Consider the following 5,331-nt stretch of genomic DNA (forward strand, 5'->3'; position numbering starts at 1 on the left):
CTTACCTCGATACCAAAAATGCTGAAAAAGGACTTAACCGTCAAATTCTTATTTTTCCCCCGTTGTAGTTCCGAACCTCATTTTCTTTGATATATAATATCACATTTAGTCTATTTATTAGTCACATTAGTCAATGTGATCCAAAAATCATACTATGGAAAAATTACGTTTTTGCCCTTAAACTTTATCATAATTACACTTTTGACCCAAGGCCCGTAAAATGATTTTCATTCAATTTCTTTGTACTTTAAGCCTAGCTGAAAAAATTTCATAACTACATTAGCCCTCAATTTTCACTAATTCACACGTTTATGACAAATTTTATAACTTTTAAAATTTAGTCCTTTTATGCATTTTTACCGAAAATTACTTAGTAAATGTTGTTTCTCTAACCATAGACTTGCATAATCTACCATTAAACATCAAAATACACACATATTTATCATGGTTCAAAACCCTAGGCTTCAACCATGATAAACCGTAATTTATACATATTTTTACCCCATGTTTAACGCATTTTATGGATGATTTCCCATTAGAATTGGTGAATTCGATGCTCCTAATGCTTTAATTTCATGTTTATACTTAGGAGAGCATAGGAGAGCGAAAGGAACGAGAAATGGGCCAAAAATAGAGAAATAGGCCAAAGTACGAAATCAACACGGCCTGGACCTCCTCACATGGGTAGACCACACGACTGTGTCAATTTGGCAGGCTCGAGTACGGCCTGAAGTAATCGCACACGAGCGTGTCACTGCCGAGCCCAAGCTGAGTCCAGTTCAAAAAAGGCTAATTTTGAGGGCTCTTAGGCATTCCAAAGCCTATAAATACACCCTAGAGGAGGAAGAAAAGGGGTCACACAGGGAGGAAGGAAGAAATTAGTCGAAAGAAGCCGATTGATCCATCTCAGAAGCCGGATTCATCATCAATTCTGAAGATCTCTCCTCAATTTCCCCTTAAGGAGGTTTAGGTTTTCTTTATGTTTTGTATTCTTTATTGTTCTGAGATGTTTTTTTATTTAGTTATGAACTAAATCCCCTAAATACCTAAGGGGAATGAAACCTAAGACGAATCTTGTTATTATTTTCTGAATTGTATGATAAATATTTAACTTGTTCTTAATTATGTGTTCTTAATTCTTGTTTTGATATCCCAGGATACTGATTCAAGATAAGCTATTATTCAGAGGAGGAATAGACCCTATTTAAGAGTACATTTGTCATAATTAAGTGGAGTTGTTTGCGCGCCTAGACATAGGGTGACAAGATTTTGCCGGATTAGGGTGAAACCTAATAAGGGGATCCATAGATCGAGTTACTGCAACCCTAGGGTGTTGATTAGAGAAAATCACTATTATTCAATCTAGGGATTAGACGTTATTAGTCTTGATTAGGGATAATAACATAACTTAGGGATCTCCACGGAACAAGTTAAATGAATAAATCGTCAGATTCGGAGCCAGAATAACAAGTACAATCTAGTTGGATTTTTCCTTAGGTATTGTCTTAATTCAATCATTTTCCAAAAGTAATCCCCCAATCCCATTCTCTGTGAGTTCTTAGTTTAGATAATTAGTTAGTTAAAACAAAACCTCCTTATTCTTAGGCTAGATAATAAAAAGACAGTCATTACTAGTACTTTTAGTTCTTTTGGGTTCGACAATCTGGTCTTGCTAAAACTATACTACTGTTCGATAGGTACACTTGTCTACATCGCGATAATAGTTAGTTTCAAGAACAATTAATTATAAATATTTAAAACCTATTACAAAATCACGCGATCAAGTTTTTAGCGCCGTTGTCTGGGAGCTAAGATATTAGGAACGCTCAATTTTTATTACTTTAGCCATTTATTTTTCTTGAAATTTAATTATTATTATTATTATTTATTAATTTACTTTTTCTTTCTCTTAACAGGTTTTTTATAGTTTATGACTAGAAGAAACCCGTCAGGACCACTACTTTTTGACGAAGAAATCGATCGCATAGTTCGTAGAAACCGAAGAGAAATAAGGCGAAGCTTAAGATACACATAGAACGAGCAAGAGGACGATACTCAACCCCCAACCGAAGAGATGGATGAAAACCAAAACAATCAGCTACCTCCTGTAATTGCGGTTAATCAAAATCTTACTCCACACACTATGTATGATTATGTTAAACCTTCTTTAACAGGAACTGAATCAAGCATAGTTAGAACTGCTGTAGCTGCAAATACTTTTGAACTAAAACCTAACACAATTCAAATGATACAATAGTTTGTTCAGTTTGATGGTTTGCAGGATGAAGATCCCAACGCTCACTTAGCAAACTTTTTGGAACTATGCGATACATTTAAAATCAATGGTGTTTCCGATGATGTCATATGTCTTCGGTTGTTTCCCTTTTCATTGAGGAACAAAGATAAACGTTGGTTGAACTCATTACCACGAGGGTCAATCACTACTTGGGAACAAATGACCAAAAAATTTCTATTAAAATATTTCTCGCCGGCTAAAATGGCCAAATTAGGTAATGATATCTCTTCGTTTGTGCAGATGGACTTAGAAACCCTTTACGATACATGGGAGAGATACAAGGACTTACTGAGAAGGTGCCCTCACCATGGGTTACCGCTTTCGCTATAGGTTCAAACGTTCCATAATGGCCTGAATCCTTCGACACGGCAAATGGTTGACACAGCTGCTGGCGGAACCATCAATAATAAAACACCTGAAGATGCTTTTGAGTTTATATTGGAGATGTCACTGAATAACTATCAGTGGCAAGTCATGAGGATAAAGCCTACAAAAATAGCCGGCGTTTATAATGTCGATTCGGTTACTATGCTATCAAACCAGGTAGAACTTCTAAATAAAAAGATTGATGGTTTACTTGGTTCTACTCAGGGACATCCAGTAATCCAGTGCGAAGCAAGTGGAGGTGGAACAAGCCATTCGAAATACCAACCTTATGGCCACAACATGAATAACGAGCAATTAAATTACATGGGTAATAATCCTTGATCTCAAAACAATCCATATAGTAACACTTATAGTGCAGGCTGGAGGAACCACCCAAATTTCTCGTGAGGCGGTCAAGGAAATTAAAGACCACAACATCCTCCGGGTTTTCAACAACCACCCTATCAACAGGAAAAGAAGTTGAACCTTGAAGAGATGCTCACAAAGTTTATCTCGATATCAGAAACCCGTTTCCAGAACACAAAGACAGCACTCAAAAATCAACAAGTGTCGATCCAAGGGCTCAAAACTCAGATAGGCCAGCTTTCCAAACTAATCTCTGAATAACCACAAGGTAGCTTGCCAAATAATACTGAACCTAACCCAAGGGAACAGCTCAACGCAATTAATGTTCAAGATGAAGAAGGATTTGTTGAGCTAACCCAGAACCGAGGCAAGAAACTGTGGTAAGCAGAGGTCAAGGTGAGGTAGGTTATAATAAAAACAAATTAGTGAATGTCGAATATAAACCTCGTGTGCCATACCCCAACACGACAAGGAAAGACCGTTCAGATGATCAAATTGGTAAATTCTTTAAACTCTTAAAAAATTACACATTAACTTACCGTTTATTGAAGCCCTATCGCAGATGCCAAACGCAATGAAATTTTTAAAGGAGCTTTTAGCAAATAAGCGCAAGTTGGATGAGGCATCACATGTGAAACTAAACACAGTTTGCTCAGCTATTCTCCAGAATAAACTACCCAACAAACTTAAAGATCCAGGGAGTTTTACGATTCCTTGCTTAATTGGTAGTTTAGATGTTAATAATGCATTAGCAGGTTTAGGGGCTAGTATAAACGTCATGCCTTACAAAATGTTTAAGCAACTAGGTCTCGGGAAACCCAAATAGACTAGGATGAGCATTCAATTAGCAGATAAAACTATAAGATTCCCTAGGGGTATTATTGAAGATGTGCTAGTTAAAATCCATAAATTTATATTTCCCGTTGACTTCATTGTTCTAGACATAGAGGAGGATAGCAACACTCCTTTAATTCTAGGAAGGCCCTTTTTAGCAACTGCTAAAATGATTATTGATGTTGGCACAGGTGAACTCACACTCTGTGTAGGAGATGAAACAATCACTCTTCAAGCTCGTAATTCTAGCAACACATCGAAAATTGAAGGTGATCATTTAACCCATTCTACTAAAACTGACAATATGGTATAACTTACTTTGCAGGCAATGAGTCTAAAAGAAGCACATGATTCATTCTCAAGCAATAGTAGATGACCTGTTCATGAAGATCGAAGGTTACAAATCGAGGAGCTAGATGAATGGCGGATGCATAAACCGAGAACACACGATAAACCAAAACTACACCAGGACGAGCTTAATACCTTTCCAAATCAACATATGGATAGAGATAGAGTCTTATCCACATTGTCACTACCACACTGAATGAAGAAATCCCTCTTACGGTAATCAGCATTTTCCCATTCGGTACAGTCAAGGTGAGTCATCCCAAGTTCGGCACTTTTAAGGTAAACAACACCTGTTTAAAACCTTATTTTGATGAGATTGATAGCAGGAATGAGGAGTATAAACTCCTCAAACCACCATAATCATTCAACGGAGAGGTAAGTCAAGCTTAAACTATAAAGAAGCACTTCTCGGGAGGCAACCCAAGGACTAACTGTATTAACTTCTTTAAAATTTAGTCTTCAACACCTAACTTACTAACGGAGCTCTTGAATACAAGTTTTCCACAAACACACGGCCAAGAGCACGAGCGTGCTTAGGGCCGTGTGAAAATTGTGCAACGATTTTCCCAAACACGGGCTATGATAAAACACCACGGCCGTGCGACATGGCCGTGGTCGAACCTGCCAAAACAACACGGGCGTGCGGCACGTCCGTGTAGAAGAACCGTGGGTGAACCTGTTAAAATAGCACGGGCGCGTGACACATCCGTGTCTACCACCCGTGGTCGAACCTGTTAGATTGACACGGGCATGGGTCTACATACACGGGCGTGGGAGAAGCGAACAATGCCATACACAGCCGTTCGACACGGCCGTGTGCACCTACATGCCCAAGGAACACAGGCGTGAAAATTTGTGAATCACAAGGGCTGAAATTGGGGAACACTGGCGTGTTACCTAGCCATGTGCCCCAAAATCTATAAATACCCTGCACTATTCATTGTCTTCCCCACTCAAAAACCCTAACCCTAGCCGCTACAAGTCCACACGGCCTCTTTGCCACGCCCGTTCGCTGCTTCCAACTTCATTCTTGACGATTATTCTTCCATTCTTTAGCGTTTGTTCACTCTTTTCCCTTTAACTCCACTCATTTTTAATGCTATAATCTTCATGTATCTCAC

The 5,331-nt window shown here is 38.5% G+C and overlaps 1 non-coding gene across 1 annotated transcript; it reads right to left on the reverse strand.

The window, feature by feature from the left end:
* Positions 1-2,503: 2,503 nt before the first annotated feature.
* On the reverse strand, positions 2,504-2,610 carry LOC121208356 (small nucleolar RNA R71). Its single transcript, XR_005903338.1, has one exon. It is a non-coding gene; the product is annotated as a small nucleolar RNA R71 (small nucleolar RNA).
* Between the last annotated feature and the right edge of the window lie 2,721 nt (positions 2,611-5,331).

The sequence above is a fragment of the Gossypium hirsutum genome, chromosome A01 (assembly GCF_007990345.1).
Source record: "Gossypium hirsutum isolate 1008001.06 chromosome A01, Gossypium_hirsutum_v2.1, whole genome shotgun sequence".
Classification (NCBI taxonomy): Eukaryota; Viridiplantae; Streptophyta; class Magnoliopsida; order Malvales; family Malvaceae; genus Gossypium; species Gossypium hirsutum.